At 45.5% G+C, this 15,502-nt stretch overlaps 1 protein-coding gene across 5 annotated transcripts in view; it reads left to right on the top strand.

Annotated features, from left to right (window-relative positions):
• Window positions 1-15,502, top strand: part of arl2 (ADP-ribosylation factor-like 2) — a 41,412-nt gene that overhangs the window by 15,042 nt on the left and 10,868 nt on the right. The window contains exons 2-5 of one of the 5 annotated variants that reach the window (XM_048619776.1): window positions 814-1,002; window positions 2,005-2,138; window positions 3,207-3,271; window positions 5,039-5,107. The gene's annotated coding sequence lies outside the window, so the exon portion shown is untranslated. Of the gene's footprint in view, window positions 1-813; window positions 1,003-2,004; window positions 5,108-15,502 lie in introns of all 5 variants that reach the window. The other 4 variants (XM_048619775.1, XM_048619777.1, XM_048619774.1 and 1 more) reach the window with 4 other exon arrangements.

The raw sequence follows: 15,502 nt of genomic DNA on the forward strand, positions 1-15,502 counted from the left end.
TAATGTGTTGATTGGCAGAGAAGCGATGAAATTGCATGGAGAGTTGCATCCTGGACAAATGGATTGAGGTGTTGACCTAATTCTCCCATTGGGAAGAAACAGCCTGGGGCTTTTGAGAGGGGTCTAGAAACTATGGCAGGCTTGTCACTTCCAATGCTGAGATAGTGAAAGCAGTGTGTGTTGGAATTGGAAGTGTGTCAGTGGAATAGCCAGCCTCGGCAATGCAAAGACCTTTATTGCATCACTGAGCAATTTTGTGTATGATTGCACTTATCCTGAGAGAGAATGGTCACGTGTAAAGTGGTGAAGGAGCTTAATGAAGGTCTACCAGCAAATGTGATTTAAAGTATTAAATGTTACTGCAAAAGTTGAACCAGACTCTTAAGGCCAGCCTTGGTGTGTATTTGTGACCATAATTGCTAACCTCTGCTGTTTGTAATTATTTGTTAGATGGGGTACTGGAACTGGGGAAATGCAGGCTGCAGTTGGATGCTAGGCTGGGTAACGTGAAGTATTAGCATCCAACAGGTTATGTTTTTTGCATCCCAGATTTTCCATGTATGATAGGACTGTATCCTGATTTGGAAAAGCTCCCCTCTTCGGCCTAATGAGGGGCAAACTCCATACAAAGCTCATCTTTACCCTTTGAGATAAGATGCCTCCTGCCTCTCCACAAATCAGGGGTTAAGAGAAGTGCGACATGGGGCTGCCGAAAACTAAGATACACCAGTTGCTTACCTGATGTTTAGTGGACTGATCAGCGGGTGTGGAAAATTCCTAGACTTGAGCAAATTTTTCTTTTTTTTCAAAAAGGTGATGTTCCTTGGAACATGCTTAGAAACATGAACAAGACAATGACTGAGAAAGGGAAGGGAACTTTAAAGCCTCATCAAACTGCAACAACTCTCTTTTCTGCAGAAACAAAAGTTGACACTACCTAGCTAAGGAATGAAAGATTTGGACAGGTGACCCATGGTTCAGTTCAAGTGCCCAGCGGTGAAGGTGAGGAGCTTTGACGAAGCAGTTTCTGCGCTTGGGGCCTGAATGGCTTAAGCATGGCCTTCAGTGATGGGATGGGGAATGCACAAGAGAGTTGGGGGAATGCAGGGTGTTTTGAGGGCTGTGTGGAGCTGGAAGGGATCACAAGATGGGAAGGAGCAAGGCTGTCAAGGGGCTTGAAAATGGCAATGTAGGCATAGAGATCTACAGCACAGAAAAAGACTCTTTGGCCCATTATGCCCATGCTGGCTAAATACAACCATCTAACTATTCTAATCCCAACCCATAGTTTTTACTATCTCAATGTTCTTTTAGCTTTTCTTCTACTTTCCTCGCTGTTAAGTTGAACTTCATCTAAAACTCTGCTTCCTATATCCTCAAAATGGCCAGCAAGCACGGGCAATATGAGAGCCGAGATACAAGCAGCCAGGTTTTTGATGAGATTAAGTTTACAGAAGATGGAAGCTGTACCGGGAGGCTGACCAGGATAGGGTTTGAACAGTTGAGTTTGGAAAATGACAAACACGTGGATGGGGTTTACGATGTCAGGTGGGCCTTTTCTGCTTCTGCATCTCATGAGTAAGATTGAGTTTCAGACCTGGTAAATGAAGTGCCCAAACTTGCATCTTGTCTTTTTGCTTTACTTCCAGTCCATACTGCTTCATCTGGGACGAGGGGTACCAGCAGAATCTCCACGAACCATGGGGCACTTCAAGTTCATGGTAGAAGTTGGCAGATTGTGGGTAGTTGGCTTTTGGTTTTATGGTTGTATCACTAGGAAGATAGAACAAACATGTGTGTAATGAACTCCTGAATACAGCCTTGTTTCCCCCCAACCCCCTCCCACAAGTGTTGGGAAGCAGGGAATGTTCCCGTTTCATCCTAGGGACTTCACTGCCCTTTTCTAAAGGGAGTGCCTCTTGATACCAAATCCTGTTTCTGCTCATGTGGTTGCTTTTTCAGTGCTGAAACGACTGTTTAATTCTTGAATGTTCCTCCCTCCAGACCCTGCTCACCCTGCCACTGGAGATCCTGCACTACAACCTGACCAAAACCTTCCAGTTAAACCACGGTACAAAGTAACTCGATCTCCTGGCAGTCTGAGACAGCAGAGGTGAAAATCTGCTCAACGCATTGTGGTAAGATGTTCTGAAACTTGCTGGCAGTTTATTTCAGCTAAGGTGAGATTACAGTCCCACGCATGTGGCTTTGGATGGTCCACTTGAGTTAAATGCTGCTTTACCACAGATTTCTGCTTTTAATTTACCTGTGGTAGCTTTAGACAGTTGTAGGTCACGTTTTCCTTTTTTTCTTTATGGATACCCTTTTGGGATTTGCGTGTTGCCAGCATGTCAAAGGGGGACCTGATGGACCTTTTGAGGAGGCAAAAGAGAGGTTCTGCTCACCTTTACAGGCGGGTGGTCACAATCCTGATATACTCGGAGGAGGCAGTTCGAGCCCCAGTCAACGTTGTGCCTCCAACCAGTGCTAGCAAAGAACAGTTTTAACTTTTTGTTCACTTTTTGCACTTGCTGTGCACAGAATAGCTGCTGCCTGAGGGATGCTTTGAAATTGCCAATGGACGTTGGACGCTGTACGAATGCAACTTTTTTAAATCAACGCTGGATTGTAGATGTATGTGACAGCAGCTCCAGATGTGGGCGTTAAGAATAAGGTAGCTGCAAAGCACCTACCCCAGGGCATTTAAGATGGGAAAGAAGCGCTGGGCCAGCCCACGACAAGCACATTTCACGAACAAAACTGAAACAACTGGTTAATGTTTCACTGATGCTGAGCTGATTGAGAGTTAAACGTCAGCCAGAACCTGAGACTGATCTCTCCGTAAGCCCACCTGATCTCTGTCCTCTCTCCACCTCTTCTGCAGGTCACACCCTGGGATCAGTTACAGCTATCTGAGAGTGCAGCTGGAGCCTCCGTTTGTGAAGCTTACCGTAAAGGCAGCATGCGAACATTGGCACTTTCATTAGCTCCCTCAGATTGTTAGCCTGGATAATGGGCTCACTGCCTTTAGTCTGGCCTGGAGCACAAAACAGACGTCTTTGGTGTGTCAGAGAATTAAAGGAAATGGGGAACTGGTGGGAAAGTGGGAGCTGAGGCTAAAGATCAGCTGTGATTGTATTGAATGGTAAAGCAAACTTGACAGGCTACATAATCTAGTCTTCCTGCTTCTTGTGCTCTTGCTTTAGGTTCTGATGTTGTTTTGAACTACAAGAGGTGCAGCCACTGAGGCTACTGTGTAGCTTTCCTTGCAGTGAGTACACTTCACTGTCACTTAATCAGCACACTGCGATGTTCGGCCATCGTGCATGCTTGTAGTACCCCCATTTTTCTTGCCCTATGACAAACATCCTTTACAAAGAACTATTCAGTCACCCATTAATCTGTGTTTCCTGGACAGATGATCTGTGCTGTCACTGGAGGAGCAACATAGTGTTAAAATATTTATAGTTGAGAGACTGAATAATTAGGGAGTGGGAGTGATTAATTAACTTACATTTTTATACACTTGCTGTGCTGCGCATCACAACTTGCACTTCAACTGATCTCATCCTTTTGATACATCTGAATGGGTCCAACTGTTTGGAGTGGCTCAGAATTCACCGGTATGCAGGTAACAATAGTTGACTGGGAGCTTACAGTGCGAGCTGAGTTGTATTGAAATGTATTTTTGAGTCTGCTGTGGAGGTACAGTTCAGTGTTGTGTGGGTCCCATGTTCCTTGCGTTCCAGAGCAGAGTACAGAGTCTCATTAAATAAATTGGGAGGAATCTGGGGTAGGGCCTGAGGTAGCAGTAGTGCCTGTTGTGAGAACAGAATTTTGGGCATTTCATCTTTCTCTTGTAGGATTGCACATTTGTTGCCAATGCCCAATTGTCCTTGAACTGAGTGGCCTGCCTAGATTATTTCAGAGTACAGTTAACCCATTGTTTTGGGTTTGAAATAGCATGTAGGACAGACTGGGTGTGGATGACAGATTTCCTTCCCTAAAGAACACTTGTGAAGCAGATGGGTATCACAACAATGGATAATGGTTGGTTGAGTGGCTTTTAGTAAGTGAATTTGAATTCTGCCAGCTGCAGTAATGGGATTTTGAACCCATATCTCTATTAGTCTGGCCATCTGGATTACTAGACCGATGACATTACCACTATATTTCTCTCTACCCCCCACCACCTTACTTCCTATAGGACTCTCCTTCAATCTGTACATGAAAATAAATGTGCACTGTTTTGCCACATCAGTACATCATCCCAACTTGACTGCAGCAAGTTGTAAAATTGAGTGCAATGAATTTATTTAAGTTTTATTTAATAAGAGGTGGTCTCATAATGCCCTTGGAACAGCTAGACATGGAAACAAATACTATCCCGTCAGCTCCATCCCAAAAAAAAGAACAGAGGGGTAAATAACACGTTACTGTCTTCTGCATGCTAAAATTTCAGACCACAGTGAACAGTTGACTTTGCAACTTTGTTCAAAGACTTGACTTTGCACTTGTTCATTGCTGAGGAGGGCGGCTTACAATGGACAATCCCACGAAGCTGCGGGGAGCAGAGCACTCCCCAAAAGAATGGGTTGCTGGGACACCATGCTGGTCATGTTCTTGTGGTGGTGGTTCTGGGGAGATGTGTTGGCACTTTGACTGCTGCTGCTGTCAATGCCTTATTAAACCTGGAGCCTGTTTTGCCTTAAAACACTGCTCCTAAAAGTAACTTGTAGCAATCTACTCTGAGGCCAAATGGAGTGCTGAACAGTGGTGGAATAAAACTTTGGTAACCCTGAGAATGAGCTGTTCTGAGGCAGGTGAGTGGGATTATTTGACACCAGGTTAGTGGTAGGGGGCATACATATTAAAACTGGCTTCTTTGAAGGACATTTGTGAACTCTGCTGTTGCAAACAGAGTACCATCAGGAAGGGAATTTAGTTTAGTTTTGTATCCTGCCTCTGAAAGTGTCTTATTACTTCATACACTCTGCTCTTGTGCTTTCTTGTTTCTCCTCTCTTCCTCCCTCCCCAGGAGCCTGTTAACCTGGTAGAGTTACAACTGTTGGATACGGACTTAAATGCAGTGGCTGGTTCACCTCTGGTAAGTACCTTTTCCGATAACTGTAGATTAAACTGAGTGATAATCCCTTTGAACTATTTACACATGCGATAAAGACCTTAGTGAAATTTGAACGCATTTGTTCTTTGTGTTTGGACAGATTGTCCTGCAATACCTGTTTTTTTATATTGATGCTATTGACTGTAAGATTGCAAGAAATCGGAACAAGAGTAGGCCATTCAGCCCATCACACCTGTGCTGCCATTCAAATGATCATGACTGATCCAATTGTGATTCTAATGCAACTTCCTTTCCTGCACTCCCCCAACACTTTTGCCTCCCTTCGTGAATCAGAACTCTATCTGAAACAGCCGTGAATAAACTTGATGCCCTGAATTCCACAGTCCAAGTCCATGTGGAGAAAATTCAACAGGCATTATCACATCTTTAAAGTTCACTCCCTATGCAAAATCCAGAAGCAATATTAAACTTGAAGCTAATGACAATGAGCTGTTCATTCTCATCAGTCACATTTCACTTGATTGATTTAACTTGCATTAGGAAACAGTAACTTTTTTTGGCAAAAAATTCAGTTGTGGTCATTTTGTCCATGATTATTGGACTGAATTTTAAGATTTTCATCCCACAACTCCACTTCTTTAAAAAGAAAAGCTCTCATCCCTGTGTTAAATGGGAGACCACAAATTGTTAGACTGTCCCCCTAGTTCTAGATTTCCCCCATGATGGGAAACCACCTCCCAGCATCCAATCAATCAACCATAAGAATTAGGAACAGGAGTAGGCCATTCAGCCCCTAGTGCCTGCTCCACAGTTCAATAGGATCAAGGCTGATCTGAGAATGCTCATGTCCACTCTACTGCACTTTCACCGTGACCCTTGATTCCCCGACTGATCAAGAATCTATCTATCTCAGCCTTAAATATACACATGGACTCTGTCCCCAAAGCTCTCTGTGGCAAGGAATTCCAAAAGTTCACAACCCTCTGAGAGAAGAAATGCCTCCTCATGTCAGTGTTAAATTGGTGTCACTTTATTGAGACAATGCCCTCTGGTCCTAGACTCTCCCAGGAGGGGAAACATTCTTTCAGCATTTACCCTGTCAAGCCCCTTAAGAATCCTGTGTTTTGATGAGATCACTTCTAAACTCTAATGAATAGGGAGAGAGAGCAGTTGAACACGTGGCTACAGGGATGGTGCAGGAGGGAGGGATTCAGATACCTGGATAATTGGGGCTCATTCTGGGGGAGGTGGGACCTCTACAAACAGGATGGTCTACACCTGAACCAGAGGGGTACCAATATCCTGGGGGGGGAAATTTGCTAACGCTCTTCAGGAGGGTTTAAACTAATTCAAGGGGATGGGAACCTGAATTGTAACTCCAGTGTACAGGAGGTTGAGAGTAGTGAGGTCATGAATAAGGTTTCAAGGTCGCAGGAGTGTACCGGCAGGCAGGAAGGTGGTTTGAAGTGTGTCTACTTCAATGCCAGGAGCATCCGGAAGAAGCTGGGTGAAGTTGCAGCATGGGTTGGTACCTGGGACTTCGATGTTGTGGCCATTTCGGAGACATGGATAGAGCAGGGACAGGAATGGTTGTTGCAGGTTCCGGGGTTTAGATGTTTCAGTAAGATCAGGGAAGGTGGTAAAAGAGGGGGAGGTGTGGCATTGTTAGTCAAGGACAGTATTACGGTGGCAGAAAGGATGTTTGATGACAACTTGTCTACTGAGGTAGTATGGGCTGAGGTTAGAAACAGGAAAGGAGAGGTCACCCTGTTGGGAGTTTTGTATAGGCCTCCGAAAAGTTCCAGAGATGTAGAGGAAAAGATTGTAAAGATGATTCTGGATAGGAGCGAAAGTAACAGGGTAGTTATGGGGGACTTTAACTTTCCAAATATTGATTGGATATGCTATAGTTCGAGTACTTTAGATGGGTCAGTTTTTGTCCAATGTGTGCAGGAGGGTTTCCTGACACAGCATGTAGATAGGCCAACAAGAGGCGAGGCCCCATTGGATTTGGTACTGGGTAATGAACCAGGCCAGTGTTAGATTTGGAGGTAGGTGAGCACTTTGGTGATAGTGACCACAATTCGGTTACGTTTACTTTAGCGATGGAAAGGGATAGGTAAATACCGCAGGGCAAGAGTTATAGCTGGGAGAAAGGCAATTATGAGGCGATTAGGCAAGATTTAGGATGCATAGGATGGAGAAGGAAACTGCAGGGGCTGGGCACAATTGAAATGTGGAGCTTGTTCAAGGAACAGCTACTGCGTGTCCTTGAAGTATGTACCTGTCAGGTAGGGAGGAAGTGGTCGAGCGAGGGAACCGTGGTTTACTAAAGAAGTTGAATCTCTTGTCAAGAGGAAGAAGGAGGCTTATGTAGAGATGAGGCGTGAAGGCTCAGTTAGGGCGCTTGAGAGTTACAAGTTAGCCAGGAAGGACCTAAAGAGAGAGCTAAGACGAGCCAGGAGGGGACATGAGAAGTCTTTAGCAGGTAGGATCAAGGAAAACCCTAAAGCTTTCTATAGGTATGTCAGGAATAAAAGAATGACTGGAGTAAGATTGGGGCCAGTCAAGGACAGTAGTGGGAAGTTGTGCGTGGAGTCTGAAGAGATAGGAGAGGCGCTAAATGCATATTTTTCGTCAGTATTCACACAGGAAAAAGACAATGTTGTCGAGGAGAATACTGAGATACAGGCTATTAGACTAGACGGGATTGAGGTTCATAAGGAGGAGGTGTTAGCAATTCTGGAAGGTGTGAAAATAGATAAGTCCCCTGGGCCGGATGGGATTTATCCTAGGATTCTCTGGGAAGCTAGAGAGGAGATTGCAGAGCCTTTGGCTTTGATCTTTATGTCATCATTGTCTACAGGAATAGTGCCAGAAGACTGGAGACTAGCAAATGTTGTCCCCTTATTCAAGAAGGGGAGTAGAGACAACCCTGGTAATTATAGACCAGTGAGCCTTACTTCGGTTGTGGGTAAAGTGTTGGAAAGGATTATAAGAGATAGGATTTATAATCATCTAGAAAGGAATAATTTGATTAGGGATAGTCAACACGGTTTTGTGAAGGGTAGGTCGTGCCTCACAAACCTTATTGAGTTATTTGAGAAGGTGACCAAACAGGTGGATGAGGGTAAAGCGGTTGATGTGGTGGATATGGATTTCAGTAAAGTGTTTGATAAGGTTCCCCATGGTAGGCTATTGCAGAAAATACGGAAGCATGGGATTGAGGGTGATTTAGCGGTTTGGATCAGAAATTGGCTAGCTGTAAGAAGTCAGAGGGTGGTGGTTGATGGGAAATGTTCATCCTGGAGTTCAGTTACTAGTGGTGTACCTCAAGGATCTGTTTTGGGGCCACTGCTGTTTGTCATTTTTATAAATGACATGGATGAGGGTGTAGAAGGATGGGTTAGTAAATTTGCGGATAACACCAAAGTCGGTGGAGTTGTGGATAGTGCGGAAGGATGTTGCAGGTTACAGAGGGACATAGATAAGCTGCAGAGCTGGGCTGAGAGGTGGCAAATGGAGTTTAATGCGGAAGAGTGTGAGGTGATTCACTTTGGAAGGAGTAACAGGAATACAGAGTACTGGGCTAATGGTAAGATTCTTGGTAGTGTGGATGAGCACAGAGATCTGTGTCCATGTGCATAGATCCCTGAAAGTTGCCACCCAGGTTGATAGGGTTGTTAAGAAGGCGTACGGTGTGTTAGGTTTTATTGGTAGAGGATTGAGTTTCGGAGCCATGAGGTCATGTTGCAGCTGTACAAAACTCTGGTGCGGCCGCACTTGGAGTATTGCGTACAGTTCTGGTCACCGCATTATAGGAAGGATGTGGAAGCATTGGAAAGGGTGCAGAGGAGATTTACCAGGATGTTGCCTGGTACGAAGGGAAGGTCTTATGAGGAAAGGCTGAGGGACTTGAGGCTGTTTTCGTTAGAGAGAAGAAGGTTAAGAGGTGACTTGATAGAGACATACAAGATGATCAGAGGATTAGATAGGGTGGACAGTGGGAGCCTTTTTCCTCGGATGGTGGTGGCTAGCACGAGGGGACGTAGTTTTAAATTGAGGGGTGATAGATATAGGACAGATGTCAGAGGTAGGTTCTTTACTCAGTAGTAAGGGCATGGAATGCCCTGCCTGCAAAAGTAGTTGACTCGCCAACTTTAAGGGCATTTAAATGGTCATTGGATAAACATATGGATGATAATGGAATAGTTTAGGTTAGATGGGCTTCAGATTGGTTTCACAGGTCGGCGCAACATTGAGGGCCGAAGGGCCTGTACTGCACTGTTATGTTCTGAGATCCAACCTGTTTAGAATCTCTCCATACCAGGGATCATCCTAGTGAACCTTCTCTGAACCCAATGAAACAATGTTTCCTTTTAAATATCTCCCCTCATTCTTCAAATCTTAAGTGAGTAATAGTCCAGCTGCTCAAGCTTTCATAGAGATCCCTTCACTCCAAATATCAAGATGTGAACTTTCTCTGAAGTGCTCAGTTATATCTCCTCACATAAGGAGAGCAAAACCCTGTGCAGTACTTAGTCTGTGTCTGGATTAATATTGAACATGAGCGAGGGGAATGTTTTGGTTATAATTCGGACACTTCTCCCAAAGTAATGTGACTGTGAAATTAGAAATGATCATCTTGTGAGCTGGAATCTGCTTATTGTTGGCAACTTTGGGTGAGTGTTAGCTCAAGTACATCTGTGACTGAAGTCACTTTCTTCCTGGAGAATCCACGGGGTTTCTGTCATGTTCTCCCTACCTGGCAAGGCTAGCGAACACTACAAAGGCTAAAACGGTGTGAGCTTCGACCCAGGCAGCAAGCTGAATTGGACTTGGAGTGGGAGGAGTGCTATTTTGACTGTCCCTTCACTCAGAGTAGTTGCTGTGCATTGTTCTGCTAGCTTTCTCCAGTCTCACCCTGTGCAGTACAGGTGAGGCGTCAGTTACGGTAAAGGAAAATGGTGGACTTAACGGCAATACCTGAGACAGAGGAGCCTGTGTTGGTTGATGGGCAAGATGCTGGGCAATTCTCTCCCCATCTCCTGACCACCCTTCCAAAACAACCCTTTCCCATACATGCTCCATACGATCGCAAAACAAGACATCCCAGGACAAAGTGCATTTTGCTGCAGATCACCTAAACAAGAGAGAGCAAGGGAGCCTAACTCTTGTAGATTCTCACCACTTACAGGTCTTAGTCTAGAAATCTCATAGTTGTCGTGGTCAGTTCTTATCATTGTGTAGTTTACTTCATCACAGCCCTTGCATACTGAATCCTATGTCCTGTATGATGACTAGGTATTGGCATGTAACCACTGCCTCATTGGCAATTTCTGTACAGCTACTATTGTCAATAAAGACTTCATGCACAAATGCCATGTGTTGAGCATATTTTTGCCTGTGTGTGTGTGAGTGAGATCAGCGCAGTGTGTCTGTACTAAGTTTTGAAAACTGTCTGCTACATCATCTTCTAATGTTACTATAGTCGACAAAAATGTATTTGCAGTGGCAGTGGAGTCCAGTACCCACCCTCCCTCGTCACTTGGATTCTTGTGTTGAAAAATTATTTTGGAGTTATTATTTACAACAGGAAAAATTTCATATCTCTGGGCTGACCAGCGGTTGTTTGCAGCCTGGAGATGATGGCCAGTATAAAGGGTGCATTTAATTAGCCCTAATGTGTGATTGTTTGCAGTTTGATTCCCTCATGAGACCCCCTTCAGACACTACGTGGCTAGAGTCTGTAACCAGTCTGACTTTGAGAGAGTTCGGAAAGGGCACAGCTGTGCTTTGGCAGCAGAGTTAGTCTGGGTGACACTCCAGTGCTAATGTTACTATCCATCATCAGACAGTAACAGCAGTGTCTGAGACCGACTTTGTCTCCCACTGGGTTATCAATCAGAATGGTGCTCACGTTCTTGTAAATTCTGAGTAATCAGATTCCTGCCACCTCTGTCCTTATGTGCTGTGACCCCAATCATTGCTGGATTAACCCTCTTGGTTTCAGCCTTTTCTCTGGGGCGCTCCCTTTTGGAAAATGTATGTGTTCAGTTTCTGAGCTATGCTAGCCTGTTCTAACAGCCTGTACATAACAGTTTATGCTGCAACATCTCTCACCCTCACCTGGCCGTTTGATTGTGCTGCCAGTTAGCTCGAGGAAATAGCCCCGTTCAGCAGTTGCCAATATAACGTACGAGTGTGTGGGGTTATCTGCATGGCCAAGCGAGCCTTGTTTGGGAGGTCACAAGCTGGGCACAGCAGGCATTCCTCACCAGTGGTTTGTGGGAAGGAATAAAGTCTGTATTTCACAGTTGCTCAGGCGGTCACTGAATCGTGGTAAGGAAGCCAACACCCTGAAAAGTTGAATGACAAGACAAAGGGAGCTATATGAACTGTTGTCTTTACTTGCTATCCAATTACTTGAGTCATTTTGTGTTTTTGCCCAACCCCGCACAACACACTTCCCCATGGACCTGCAATTATTTGTTCCCTTCATGTATTTGCTTTTTTTGTTCTGTTTGAAGGTGCCTCATTGAATTTGCTTCCCCTGCCCTTCATCGTGCAGGGCCAATTGTTGAATTATGGACGAGACAGATCAGTTCATTCGCCCACCCTCCGGCTCTATTCATGTGGATATTTGTAGGTTTATCTCCTACAAGTACCCCTTCCAGTTCCATTTTTGAAATTGTTCATCTCTGCTTCTGTACCCCCTCCCCTTAGGCAGCACATTCTGGATCAATAAAGGTCCTTACCTTAAATCTGTGTCTCCAGACTGGTCCTTGTACTGCCAGTGAATGGTGGCAGCTTTTCCTAGTTTTTTTTAAAAAAAAAAAAAAAAAAAAAAAATCACATCTCCCTTTGATCTCCTTCACCCCCAGGATAATGACCCCCAGCTTCTGACCCTTGACCTTGTAGCTAAAATTCTTCATCCCCTGGTCTGTCTGGCTTTGCATCCTGTTACGTTGGGATGTACAAGACATTAGTGAAGCCTCTTCTGGAGTGTTGTCCTGTTCTGGTTGCTCTGTTGTCTGAAAGATATTGTTAAGCTGGAGAGGTTTCAGAAGAGATTTGTAAAGTTGTTGCTGGGAATGGTGGGGGGGGGGGGGGAGGGTTTGAGTTATAAGAAGAGGCTGGATAGGCTGCAGCTTCTTTTACTGGAGTGTAGGAGGCTGAGCGGTGACCTTAGAGGTTTACAAAATCACCAAAGGGCATAGATAAAGTGAATGGCAGGTGTGTCTTGCCTGGAGCAGGGGATTTCAAGACTAGAGTGCATATTTTTAAGGTGAGAGAAGGATTTTTAAAAAGGGACAGCTTTTTTTTTTAGTGGTTTGTGTGTGGAATGAACTTGAGAGGAAGTGGTGGATGCAGGTATAGTTGCAATGTTTAAAAGATGTTTGGAGGAATATGGGCCAAGTGCAGGCAGGTGGGACCTGTTTAGTTTGGGATTATGGTCAACCTGGACTAGTTAGACCAAAGGGCAGCACGGTGGCTCAGTGGTTAGCACTGCTGCCTCACAGTGCCAGGGACCTGGCTTCAAATCCACCCTTAGGCAACTGTCTGTGTGGTGTTTGCACATTCTTTGTGTCTGCGTGGGTTTCCTCCCACAATCCAAAGATGTGCAGGCTCGGGTGGATTGGCCATGCTAAATTGCCCCTAGTGTTCAGGGATTTGTAGATTAGGGAGATGGGTCTGGGTGGGATGCTCCAAGGGTCGATGCGGACTTGTTGGGCTGAAGGGTCTGTTTCCACACTGTAGGGATTCTATGTTCTATGATCTTTGTACTCTGACTATGACAGGAAGACCATTCACCTGAAGCATGTGGGTGACTTCATCCTGTGTATTGTGAAGAAAGAGCTCCAACCTGCTCAGTCTTTCCTCAGAACTCCACTACCATCTTTCATTGACAAACCTTTCCCCCCTGCCTGCTTTGTGTGACACTCATCGTGCTTACCATGCATTCCTTGAATCCAGTAAGATTTTGAGATTTACAAGGGTTTTATGTTGTCTCTCACACACCATTTCAACCTTTCCCTTTTGAATCCTTTCCCTGCCAAGGAGCCCAGCTCTTTTACTAGCCACTAGGGCTATTGTAAAATGACCAAATAATGAAGGAAAATGATAAGGGGATGGGGGGTGATAATGCATTCCAGCAACCCCTCTGAATGCTTTAGGGGTACTGAAGCTCTTGCTCCAATGACCCCTGGGCACAAACATAACCACAGAAAAGGGACAGGCAGTTGGGAATTTTGACAGTCAGCTGCCTAAGGAAGCCTGAGATTTTTTGAAAATTGTACCAAATTGCGTACGTAGAGCCCAATTTTTTTGTGTAAACTTCCAAGTGATCTGTGTAAACAATTGAACAATTAATGCAATACTGGCACTGCCCATTGGGGGCAGTGCAACATTAGGGGAAGGTGCAGGAGTTTAAATCAAACAAGTTGAAAGAATAGATAATGTACCCCAAGCCCCACATTGCAGAACCAATGTCAAGCTTCAGAAGAAACACAAATGTAAGGGGTGGGGAGCATGAACAAGGGAGTCAACATTGAGTCAAGATAGGAGCAAATAGCTGAAGTGGATTTTGGGAAGGAGATAGGAGTGGGCTGCACAGGTTTGGGTTCTATGAAGCAGAAGGCTATGTGGGATAGATCTCCAGAGGAGGTGAGGTCAATGTCAGTCCTGGAAGTAACAACCTGCTGTGCAGTGATAGGGTTGTGATCTGGGAGTTCGAGGAAGAAGTATCTGAGAGATGGCCTCTGCAAGGTAGACACTATACTGACATGACCATTGCACCACTCTTACAACAAAGCCAGAGTGACACATGAGAACAGAGTGCAGCAAGTTCCTTAGACTGCTTAGGTTGGGTGAGGGGGTGTAGAGAGCAACGTTCAGAGGAGGTTCAGTCGATTGATTCCAGAGATGGCTTTATTTTTTAAAGAAAGATTGAGCAGTTTTGGCCTGTACACACTCGAGTTTAGAAGAATGACAGGAGATCTCGTGAAGTTATATAAGATGCTAAAGGGGATGGACAAAGTAAATTATATATTTAATGTAACATGTAGACGAGTACCATGAAAAGCATATAGAGTTGCCAATCTGGTACCATCTTAGAATACAATAGTTATAATTAAAAATTGAACGACACGCTGGTCAGCACTGCTGCCTCACAGCACCAGGGTCCTGGGTTTGATTCTGCCCTTGGGTGTCCGTGTGTGGAGTTTGCACATTCTCCCTGTGTCTGTTTCTGTCGGGTGCTCTCCAAAGATGTGCAGATTACTGTGGATTGGCCTTGCTAAATTGCTCCACGTAGTGTCTGAGGATGTGCAGGTTAGCTGGATTAGCCATGGGAAATGCAGGGATGGGGTGGGTTTGGCTGGGATGCTCTTTGGCGAGTTGGTGTGGACTTGCGTGGAACAATCCCTCTTCCGTACCTACACTGGCCCTAAACCCCACCTCTTCCTCCGTTACGTTGATGACTGTATTGGCGCCACCTTGTGCTCCCACACAGAGCTCGAACAGTTCATCCACTTCACTAACACCTTCCACCCCAACCTTAAGTTTACCTGGACCATCTCTAATACCTCTCTCCCCTTCCTGGACCCCTCTGTCTCCATCTCGGGCAACCACCTAGAAACCGATATCCATTTCAAGCCCACCGACTCCCACAGCTACATAGAATACACCTCCTCCCACCCACCTTCCTGCAAAAATACTATCCCCTACTCCCAATTCCTTCGCCGCATCTGCTCCCAGGATGAGGCATTCCACTCCCGTACATCTCGGATGTCCTCGTTTTTCAAGGACCCCAACTTCCCCCACCCTCCGTGGTCGAGAATGCCCTCAACCGTGTCTCCCACATTTCCCGCAACTCATCCCTCACACCCCGTCCCCGCAATAACAACCAAAAAAGAACGCCTTCGTCCTCACGTACCACCCCACCAACCTCCGGATCCAACACATAATCCTCTGACACTTCCGCCATCTGCAATCCGACCCCACCACCAAAGACATCTTTCCCTTCCCGCCCTTATCTGCTTTCCGGAGGGACCACTCTCTCCGTGACTCCCTTGTCCGCTCCACACTCCCCTCCAGCCCCACCACACCCGGCACTTTTCCCTGCAACTGCAGGAAGTGCTACACCTGCCCCCATACCTCCTCCCTCACCCCCATCGCAGGCCCCAAGAAGACTTTCCACATCAAGTAGATGTTCACCTGCACATCTGCTAATGTGGTATACTGCATCCGCTGTACCTGTTGTGGCCTCCTCTACATCGGGGAAACCAAGCGGAGGTTCGGGGACCGCTTTGCAGAACACCTATGCTCGGTTCGCGATAAACAACTGCACCTCCCAGTCGCGAACAATTTCAACTCCCCCTCCCATTCCTCAGATGATATGTCCATCCTGGGCCT

Source organism: Rhincodon typus, chromosome 43 (genome assembly GCF_021869965.1).
Source record: "Rhincodon typus isolate 14 chromosome 43, sRhiTyp1.1, whole genome shotgun sequence".
Lineage (NCBI taxonomy): Eukaryota > Metazoa > Chordata > Chondrichthyes > Orectolobiformes > Rhincodontidae > Rhincodon > Rhincodon typus.